This window comes from Cebus imitator, unplaced genomic scaffold (genome assembly GCF_001604975.1).
Source record: "Cebus imitator isolate Cc_AM_T3 unplaced genomic scaffold, Cebus_imitator-1.0 Scaffold511, whole genome shotgun sequence".
NCBI lineage: Eukaryota > Metazoa > Chordata > Mammalia > Primates > Cebidae > Cebus > Cebus imitator.
In genome coordinates, this window is record NW_016107826.1 from 591845 (window position 1) to 603488 (window position 11644).

Consider the following 11644-nt stretch of genomic DNA (forward strand, 5'->3'; position numbering starts at 1 on the left):
AGACGGGGTTTCACCATGTTGACCAGGATGGTCTCGATCTCTTGACCTCGTGATCCACCTGCCTCGGCCTCCCAAAGTGCTGGGATTACAGGCTTGAGCCACCGCGCCCAGCCCTGTTGTTTTTATTTAGTAGCAAATAAAACAGAGCACTAAAGTGAAAATAGCACAAATAATGTGGAAATACATTTTAAAAATCTCTTTGGAGAAAAACCCCATTCTAAAAATAGCAACTTAGAATTACATGCATGTACTTTCCCTTTCAGGTTTTTACTCTAACAAATTTACTTCATTCTTAGTTGAGATGACTAAGCTTGAGTCATAATATTCACACAGTGCCATGTCTCTCCTATGAAAAAATAGCAATGTAACTGGAGGTTGGAGTTATATATTTTATTGTAAAACCATCTTTTCCCAAATCCGTTGCTTCAAGATCAAAAAGTTGGTTTCTTAAAGTACTGCTTTCTTCTATAAATGCATACTTGGGAACTTATAATAGTAACCATTCTCTTTAGGGTGGATAAAGCTGCTAATAGTAGCTTTGTCTGTGCTATAAATATTCTTAAGGTAGGTAGTTGGGTTTTAACAAGCAAACCAGATAACACATTTATTTGTCTATGAGTATTGCAGGTCAAATTATCTTACATGTTCAGCAGCTTCTAATAGGAAAATTTCCTTAGAATACTAAGTTGGAGAGTAGAGATCTGATTTAATTGAGATAGCAGTATTCAGTGCACCTTTTATTTAGGCATTGCTTTATTTGCTCACATTTACTATGATTTCTTTCATTTCTGTCTGGGAAAGCTTCTTTGGGGTGCGTGTGAGAATATTTTAAAAGGCAACTCTTTGTCCAATTAAAATTTCTGGCAAACATCTGTAATATAAGGAGTTTTCTACCCTGAGTAAATTTCCCTATGTTTCTCCAGCAGGTAGATGAAACTCAAGAGAAAAGTGTGGGTAAATGAAACTAGCCAATGATGAACCCGTTTTCTCCCTGACCACAATATGAACCAGGATGATGGCGGTAAGAATATTGAGCCTTAACCACTAAACCAGCAAGGCTAAAACCAGAAACCCTAGTGAAACACAGGGATATATGGTCATTGTATAGTCATATATGTTAGCTCAGTTTCTTATTTATTATAGCTCTCCGTAGAGAGGTGGTGTGGTGTTTACAGAAATACAATAGAATGTGGTAGATTTTCTTTCTTGGCCATATATAATACCAGGATTATAGGGGCTTAAATATATGCACCATTTCTACTCAGCTCTTAATGACTTCCCTTTAGACCAAATTGAGATTATTTCAAAACCAGCATTGGCTATATATTTTTCTTTGAAACAGCCAATACACAATTTGTAGCTGTAACTTACAATTTGTGGATACAAGGGGTAGATTTTCTCTTACTAATGTTAGATTTGCATGATATAAAAATTTTTTCATGTCCTGTTTTGAATTCCCAGTTCTTTAGGATTTTTCCATATTTGATTCTTAGGAGAATTATGTGACTATTATGCTTCTTGTTCTTGAAGTATAGATATTCAACACATAGGTATTGAGTTTTTATCATGCTTAAGGCATGTGAGAGTAGATAAAGGCAAACTCCGTACTCCAATTACTATCCATAATAATTGATATGGTCGTTTATCAATAATTTAACAGATTTTATTTTCTTAATATAATGTATTCATGTCATTTTTATTAATATTATTATATTGGGACTTTAAGATAAAAATAAAATATATTTACTTTTTCCTTGCTGTTAACTTTTTGAAAAAATGCTTGGCATTGAGGCTGGGTGTGATGGCTCACGCCTATAATTCCAGCACTTTGGGAGGCCTAGGTGGATGGATAGCTTGAGCTCAGGAGTCCGAGACCAGCCTGGGCAACATGGTGAAACCCTGTCTCTACAAAAAAACCAATAATTAGCCAGGCATGGTAGCATGTGCCTGTGGACCTGTCTCCTTGGGAGGCTGAGGTGGGAGGATCGCTTGAGCCGGGGAGGTCAAGGCTGTAGTGAGCTGGGATTGTGCCACTGCATTCCAGCTTGGGAAGCCTGGGAGATAGGAATTGTAATTTGGGGGCAGCCTAAATTATAGTATTATTTAATATGTATCTTGAATAAATAGAATATGGCATTTGCTAACTTTATCTTATTTTATTTTTATTTTATATATATGTATACATTTTTGTAGAGACGGGTTTTATTATGTTGCCCAGGCTGGTCTCATATTCCTAGCCAGAAGCAATTCTCCTACCTTGGCCTCCCAAAGTGCTGGGATTATAGGTGTGAGCTATGGTACCCAGCCATGTTTGTTAACTTTAAATCAGTACTTAAAAAAAAAGTCTTAAAGTTTTTCTTAATACTCTAAAATATTTTGTTTAAATTAAATGTCAGTTTAGTTATCTCGTTGCAAATAAAATAGTTTTTTGAAAAGTGACTTTTATGTTGTTTAATTGAGCAAAAAGCACGTTCATATTTCGAAAACTCAACTAACAAAGTCTGTTTTAGTTCAAGTTAGGAACTATACTAAGAATAAAGGCAAATATGTTTTCATAAATATATATGTGTATAAATATACATACATATTTAGAATTTTTTTTTTTTTTGAGATAGGGTCTCTGTTGCTAGGCCGGAGTGCTGTGGTGTGAATATAGCTCAATACAGCCTTGACCTGTTGGGCTTAAGTGGTCCTTCCACCTCAGTCTCACATGGAGCTGGGACCACAGGCATGCTGTGTTAATTTTTAAATCATCATGCCCAGTTAATTTTTAAATTTTTTGTAGAGATGGGGGTCTCATTTTATTGCCCAGGCTGGTCTCAAACTCCTGGGCTTAAGTGGTCCTGCCATTTTGGCCTCCCAAAGTTCTGGGATTACAGGTGTGAGCCACTGTTCCTGGCTTGTTTTCATAAATATTTAAAAAAATACCAGTGTTTGGTCTTGACCATACATTAGCTTTGATGCTGATGCTAATATTATTGAACTTATTATAGCGTTGAACATGTTTTTATAGCTCACTAAATTTTTAAAAAGATGCTAATAATTACCTCTCTCACAAGAAATGGGTTGTTGATATATTTTCCAACAAATTTGACCAGTCCAGATAGCTCTTTTAGATAAAGAGCTTAACAAAAATACCACCATTCTTTTCATAATAATTACAGTCTTTCTGCACTTAATTGCACAATTTCTTCTACTTCTTTATATGTAGATATAGGAACAAATTTCAGTTTACAGGTATTGGAATTCATATGGGAATATAATTTGTATCTTGTGTAGAGTGTTTGCATGATATAATGAGGTCCTTTTGAATTTGGTGATTTGTTGGGTTTTGCATTGTTTATATTTCTCAAAATAAGTATGTAAATTCAAAATAAGTATTTTCTTCAATTAGCTGATTTTTGAGATATATGTTTTACAAGATTTATATTTAAAATTGATAAACATATTGCTAATTCCTGGTAGAAGGTTCAGTGGATTATACCATCCTATTTGAGTTAAACTGATGTGATTCTAAGTTGTGAAGGTGGTTTTTCTGGACTGAGGAAAGCTTACAGATTTGAGGGAATAAAGGAGTGGTATTATAGATCTTTGAAAGCTGCATAACAACTAATGTCAATGACAAAGCCAAAAGTCACTGAGATTTTAGTTCTAAGATTAAGGTTTGAATGTGTTTTGAGTTTTGACAAATAGTTTTACAATTCTGAAAGCCCTAAATTTTATAGTCAGGAACTGAACTAACCAAAGGCAGTACTTAGTGTACAGTATACATGATCAAGACTTTTGTTCTTAACATGAGCTTGCTTATTTTTCCTAACCAAGAGAAGTATAAAAAAATCCTTAATTTATAAATATTTCTTTTAATAAAAATAGTAAAGCCCTATTATTATTGTATGTTAAGCATATTTAATTTCTTCATCTAATTTCTTCACTTTTTATAAAATGTAAAACTACCATTTTATTGATGAAGAGTTTGAGGCTCAAACATGATTAAGTAATTTGCTCAAGTCATATAAAGGCATATCTTGTTTTACTGTGGTTCATTTTATTGTGCTTCACAGATACTACATTTTTTTTAACAAATTACGTTTTTTACAAATTTAAGGTTTGTGGCAACCCTGTATGGAGTATGTCTATTGGTGCCATTTTTTCAACAGTGTGTGCCACTTAGTGTCTCCATGTCATAATTTGTAAATCTCACACTATTTCAGAGTTTTTCATTATTACAATATCTGTTAGGAGGATCTGTGGTCTTTGATGTTACTAACGTAACATTGTTTTGAGGTGTCACAAACTGAGCCCCTCGAAGACAGCAAAGCTAATTGATAAATGTGTGTATTCTGACTGCTCCACTGATCAGCCATTCCCCTTTCTCTCCTTGGGCCACCCTTGTCCCTAAGACACAACAAGATTGAAAGTGTTGTGCCAGTTAATTACCCTATAATGGCTTTCAAGTGCTCAAGTGAAAGGAAGAATCACACCTCCTTTACTTTCAATCAAAAGCTAGAAATGAGGAAATAAGCTTACAGAAGAAGGCTTGTTAAAAGCCAAGACAGGCCAAACGCTAGGCCTCTTGTGCCAAACAGCCAAGTTGTGAAAGCAAAGGAAGTTTTTGAAGGAAATTAAAAGTATTGTTTGGGGTTCAGGGGAGCCCTCAGCTTCCCTGAGAGGATGTTTCTCCAAGCTCTCTCAAGAATGAGAGAGGGGACAAGGTACACTCATAAAGTAAATACTAGACCCCAAACAGAGTTTTCGCGGAAAAGTGATTTTATTTTAGGTAGCGAAAGATAAAAAGGAGAAGAGACAACATCCACGAAGAGTGTAGAAGGGGACACCAGAGGGGAAATTCAGAAAATGAAAGCTTCTCTCACACTGAGTGAGAGAATCCAGAAAGATGGAATCCAGGAGAGGAAAGACAGCTTCCACACTGGGTAGAAGGGAATTGAGAGAGAGAGATGGAGTTTAGGAGGGGAAGACAGGCTTCCATGAGAGAGAGGTAGTGGAAGGGGATCCAAACATGGAGTCCAAAGGGGTGTGGAAGAAGGGGACTTTTAACCTGGGAGGAACCCCTACTTTCTTCTAGACCTCTGGCCAGTGAAAGGAGTTCTTTAGAACTTCCACTGGAGTGATTGACTTTTTGATTCTTCCCATGGCTGCAAAAATTAAAACAGATACAGTTAAATCTGGATGGAGAGAGATGGGAGGGGGGCATGGCACTGGGAAGTTCTTGCCCTTACAACTATGCCCCCTTGTGGAACTGGAAAGAGAACACATTCCCTCATTATTATTCCAGGGAAAACATATACAGTAAAAAAGCATAGTCTTATTGTAGAGAAAGTGTGAGTGGTCTCCATAGAAGATCAAACCAGCCACAATATTAAATGAAAGTCTAATCAAGAACAAAGCCCTAACTCTCTTCAATTCTATGAAGGCTGAGGAAGTTACAGAGAAAAAGATTGAAGCTAGCAGAAGTTGGTTTGTGAGGTTTAAGGAAAGAAGCAATCTCCAGAATATAAAAGTATAAAGTGAAGCAGCAAGTGTTGCTGTAGAAACTATAGCAAGTTATCCAGAAGATCTAGCTAAGATCATTGACAACAGTAGCTACACCAAGTAACACATTTTCAGTGTAGATGAAATGGCCTTCTGTTGGAAGAAGATGCCATCTACAACTTTTATAGCTAGAGCAGAGAAGTCTAAAGCCTGATTTCAAAGCCTCAAAGGATAGGCTGACTCTTGTTAGAGGCTAAACCAGCTAGTGACTTTAAGTTGAAGCCAGTGCTCATTTGCCATTCCAAAAATCCTAGTGCCTTTAAGAATTATGCTAAATCTTCCATGCCTTTACTTTTTAAACAGACAGACAAAGTCAGGATGACAGCACATGTGTTTATCACATGATTTATTGAATATTTTAAACTCACTGTTTTAGACCTGCTGCCTAGAAAAAAGATTCCTTTTAAACTATTACACCTCCTTGACAATGCACCTGGTCACCCAAGAGCTCTGATGGAAGTGTACAAGGAGATTCATATTGTTTTCATGTCTGCTAACACAACATGTATTCTACAGCCCATAGATCAAGGAATAATTTCAACTTTCAATTTTTATTAATTAAGAAATAAATTTTGAGGCCAGGCCTGGTGGCTCACGCCTATAATCCCAGCACTTTGGGAGTCCAAGGGGGGGTGGATCACCTGAGGTCAGGAGTTCGAGACCAGCCTGGTCAACATGGTGAAACCCCAGCTCTACTAAAAATACAAAAATTAGCTGGGTAGTGGCAGGTGTCTGTAATCCCAGCTACTCAGGAGGCTGAGGCAGGAGAATTGCTGGAACCCGGGAGGTGGAGGGTGCAGTGAGCTGAAATTGTGCTGTGGCACTCCAGCCGAGGTGACAAGAGCAAGACTCTGTCTTAAAAAAAATGAAATACATTTTGTAAGGCTATAGCTGCCATACATAGTGATTTCTCTGATGCATCTGGGCAAAGTTAATTGAAAGTCTTCTGGAAAAGATTCACCATTCTAGCTGCCATTAAGAACATTTGTGATTCATGGGAAGAGCTCAAAATATCAACATGAACAAGATATTGGAAGAAATTGATTCCAACACTCATGGATGACTTTGAGGGGTTCAGGACTTTGGAGGAGGAAGTAACTGCAGATGTGGTGGAAATAGCGAGAACTATAATTAGACATGGGGCCTGAAGATATGACCGAATTGCTGCAATTACATGATTAAACTTGAATGGATGAGAAAAAAAAAAAAAAAAAAAAAAAAAAGTGGTTTCTTGATATGGAATCTACTCTTGATAAAGATGCTGTGAACACTGTTGAAGTAACAACAGATTTAGAACATTATATAAACTTAGTTGATAAAGCAACAGCAGGGTTTGAAGGGACTGACTCCAGTTTTGAAAGAAGTTCTACTGTGGGTAAAATGCTATCAAACAGCATTGCATGTCACAGAGAAATTTTTCGTTAAAGGAAGAGTCAATCAATGAGACAAACTTTATTGTTGTCTTATTTTAAGAATTGCCACAACTACCCAAACTTCAGCAATCACCACCTTGATCAGTCAGCAGTCATCAACTTCAAGGCATGATCCTCCACCAGCAAAAAGATTACAACTTACTGAAGGCTCAGAGGATCGTTTGCATGTTTTTTTTTTTAGCAGTAAAGTATTTTAAAATTAAGGTATGTGCATGTTTTTTTAGACATATTATGATTACATATTTAATAGACTGCATTATAGTGTAAATGTAAATTTTATGTGCACTGGGAAACAAAAAAACTTTGTGTGACTTGTTTTTGTACAATATTTGCTTTATTGCTGTGATCTGGAATTAAATTTGCTATATCTTCAAGATATGCCTCTAACTAGTGAGTGACAGAGCAAAGATTTGAATTGAAGTATGTGTTACCTCAGAGCCCATTCCTGGTCTATGCCAATATTATTGCTCTTCATCAAGTAACTCATTATACTATGTTTTGGTTGTATTATGGGTCAGATCACATTTTCACAGCATGAAAATACACAAAGCAACTCTTCCCATTACAAAGAAAAATTTATATAACTTCATTTTACTCTCTGTCCTAATATCTATAGAATGGTTACATTCTCTAATGTTTGATTATGTGATGCTGTCTGTGTAAATGATACTATATAGGATGAAGGATGAATCATGTTTATTCTTAGAAGTTTTTGGCACTAGATTGGCTTAGCTATTAAATAGCACATTTGCCGCCAGAGTGAAAAATGAATAGCAAGATATTTTTTGATTTGTAATCTTACAAATGTTTTTGTTTTTAATGACTTTCAGGGAAAAAAAATCATGGTTTCCCTTAGTAGTTGTGTTATTTTTCTATGGTGGTTATAAAAACTACCACAGACTGGGCGGCTGAACCAACAAAAATCTATTGTCTCTCAGCTCTGGAAGATAGAAGTCTGAGATCAAGGTGTTAGTTCTTTCTAAGGGGTATGATGGAGAGTCTGTTCCATGCTTCTTTCCTAGATTCTGGTGGTTTGCTGGTAATCTTTGACATTCCTTGGCTTATAGATCTGTCACCCCGACCTCTGCCTTCACATGGTGTTCTTCCTGTGTGCATGTCTGTCTCTGTGTCCAGATTTACCTATTTATAAGGGTACCAGTCACATTGGATTAGTGTTTACCCTAATGATTTTGTCTTAACTTGATTATTTGCAAAGACTCTTGTCTCCAAATAAGGTCACATTCACAGGAGTTGGAGGTTAAGGCTACAATTGAGGGGAAACAATTCATCCATAACAATAAGCAACTTTTCTGAAGATAGATTTGAAAACTCTTTAGTTGTGATTATATACATAAGTTTGTTTATCAAAACATTGGAATAATTATATGTGCATATGTCCATAAATGAGATTTGCTTTGGAATAGAACAGACTGGCACTAGTCTGTTCTTACATAAAAACTGTAGGAAGAACAAACAGGAGAATTACTGAAGATGGTTTTCAATACATTAAATATGATTGGATGTGAAACTGTATGGAGCAGGTAATGCATGTAGGAGATCATTGTAACTGGTGGTATGATAAAGTTGAGATTTAGTTAGGCATTCGGGGCCAGAGGATGCTACAGAAGCAGAAAGACCATGAGGTAAAGTCCTGATGTAGGAGTATTTTAGATATAGTGGGCTGTGGTGGTGAAGGAGGCTTTGGGTTCAATTATATTGTAAGGGATCCTGGTTGAGGTCCTTTAGGGTTAATGCAAGTTTTAGCTATTATAGCTTCAAGAAATTGTTGTAGAATTTATTTTTAATTTTATTATGTAGAACATTTGGAATATATCAGTAACAAGAAGAAAAACATGACCTCTAATCCTACTGCTCATTATTATTATTTTTACAGGTTGATATTCCTGTGTCAAATTCCTGCCATTTTTAAGTTGATATTATATTACATAAACAGTTTTCTAAAATAGTGTCTGTAGTATTGTCTAAATGTATACCTGGATTTGAGACCCAGTGGGTAACAGACCTAATGGTCGTTGGTGATGAGTCGGGTCACCATAATTTCATATACCATTAGGTAAAGCCAACTTTGTCTTTTGTGATTTAGTCCATTCAGTCTTGTCCTTCAGTCTTGTTCTTCCTCTCATCTTTCATACTGCTGCCAAGATCTTTTTTTTTTCTTTTTTTTTTAAGATGGAGTCTCAGTTTGTCACCAGGCTGGAGTGCAGTGGTGCGATCTTGGCTCACTGCAACCTCCATCTCCTGAGTTCAAGCGATTCTCCTGTCTCAGCTTCCCAAGTAGCTGCGACTACAGGCGTGCACCAGCATGCCCAGCTAATTTTTGTATTTTTAGTCGAGACGGGGTTTCACCATCTTGGCCAGGATGATCTTGATCTCTTGACCTCGTGATACACCTGCCTTGGTTTCCCAAAGTACTAGGATTACAGGCGTGAGCCACTGCACCTGGCTGCCAAGATCTTTTTAATGATCGCTTCACTTTCCTGTCCTCGCTCCTTTAGTCAGAGTAGAGGTTCAACTTTTTATCATATAAGTCATCTCCATTATCTTTCTCATGCCTTTGTCTTCTTATTTGCTCCTTTTCCAAAAAATTACTTGAAATTCTCAAAATATTGTGTGTACTGTTTTGTACCTCCCTAACTTTTTACCTCTTTCTTCAACTAAGAATGCATTTTTTCTACTTGTCTCTCTGTCCAGCAGCTACTCATTCGTTAGTACTCATCTCAAATGACATTTCCCTTCCTTTCTGAAGCCTTTATTTAAAGCCAGTTTTTCCTTCCTTTTAGTATCTGTAATACTTTCTATAAAACTTGTTATAGAACTGATTACAGAGTATTATAGTAGCCAGTTTTTACCTTAACTTCTTACTAGACTGAGTTATTTGAGTGTTCTGCTGGGCATTGTAGAAATTGGAAACCAAAATGAAGAGGAGCTTTAGAAGTTTGCAACCTAGTATAAGGCATCCAATTTTGGCAAGTTGGTGGAGGTTGATAATGAAAAGCTGTTAAAGAGAATATACTTGCATGTCCCATTAAAACAGAATTGTGACTGGAAATGTTTTTATAGTGTCTTAAAATTAATGAAGTTTATTTGTTTGCAGGTGGCAGTGGGCCTGCATCACAGGTTGCAGCAGATGTTCTCAATATTTCTATTAACATTTCCTTATTTCCATATGCAAGAGGAGCCCCAGAGCCCCATCCCTGTGGTAGCTAGCATGCCATGGTAGGTGATGCTGTACTTTTCCACATCATCCTTCCTGTTCTAGCAGAGGATCTGGGTTAGAATCTAGCTGTTTGTTTTTGTAAACAACTATGGAGAACTGAAAGAGGAATGTTTCAATAATATCTAGATTGTGATTTTTTTGAGGTGATGTACTATGCCTTGTTATTTTTGTACTTGTTCATAGAAGCCCTGAATAGTGACTTGCTCATCATAGTGTTTAGCATTGTGATTTTGACTTGCATCTTGTTTTAATGGCTTCTTATTAATTTTTAAGTTATAATTTCTTATTCCCTTAAATGATAAAGAAGCATGTGACATTAATTTTACTTACAAACAATGTCTTCCAGTAATATTTTATCAGCTCCTCAAGTCTTATGAAGGAGATTTAACTAGAAACTGATAAAATTCCATATTGAGGGTCAGCAGAACTATTTCATTGTGAAACGTCTGTATTGACAAGAATGAACACTGTAGCTAGTAACTAAAGTATTTTTTCTTCATAAAAAGTAGAAGTATTTTTCAGAATTCTAGGAAATGTCAAAGTGATTTTGGCTGTAGTCATACTGCATTTAATGCTATAGAGAGTATTTCTTAAATTAACAAAAATATCCTGTAATTTCCTCAGTTATTGCTACTGGTGATAAGGGACGTAAAGTTGGCATGCTTTCATGTTTTGAGCATTATCATTATATGCTTCTGATTTTGCATGTCAGAAGCAATCTTTGTTTAAGTTAGCTGAGAACGTTTTTTGGTAAAGGGTTGGGCTCTCATTGTTTGTATATTTATGTAAGTAATATATAGAATACAATGAATTGATCAGAGTCATCACATATATAATTTTTAATGTAAGAATTATACAGCATTTATGCATTTCTGTGACTTTTTAAAAGGTCATCAGAATATGGTGGTTTGGGACCAAAGACATAGGTTTTATTAAAGTATAGATCATTTTATTTTGTTATTTTCTGTGACCACTGGTAACACTCATCTTACAGATGTAAGCTGCCATTCACTAGGGAGCTTTGGCAAGAGAATTGGCTAGATCAGCAAGCCCATTTCCACTATGGAACAACGACTTGCAGCTCATCTCTATTGCTGGTAAGTAAGTGTCATCTTTATACATGAAAGAGCTTGTTAATGTTATTTTATCTTTGCAGTGTTATTAAACAACAATTTGGTTTAAACTTTGTTTTATGAGACATTATTGGGATGTTAAACCATGATGCTTCATTACTTGAGCCCAAAGTTTAACAAAGAAATCAACGCAACAGTGTAAAGCAATGGAAGTTATAATTTGTTATCTATGAATATACTTAAGAGTTGTTTGAGCCGGGCGCGGTGGCTCAAGCCTGTAATCCCAGCACTTTGGGAGGCCGAGGCGGGTGGATCACGAGGTCAAGAGATCGAGACCATCCTGGTCAACA

The 11644-nt window shown here is 36.2% G+C and overlaps 1 protein-coding gene across 11 annotated transcripts in view; it reads left to right on the forward strand.

The window, feature by feature from the left end:
• LOC108292880 overlaps positions 1-11644 on the forward strand; it is a 168724-nt gene that overhangs the window by 17168 nt on the left and 139912 nt on the right. For 8 of the 11 annotated variants that reach the window (XR_001820461.2, XR_005197641.1, XR_005197640.1 and 5 more), the window contains 3 exons: positions 924-1021; positions 10099-10220; positions 11216-11318. The gene's annotated coding sequence lies outside the window, so the exon portion shown is untranslated. Of the gene's footprint in view, positions 1-923; positions 1022-7023; positions 7517-10098; positions 10221-11215; positions 11319-11644 lie in introns of those variants that run through there. The other 3 variants (XR_005197643.1, XM_037733281.1, XM_037733280.1) reach the window with 3 other exon arrangements.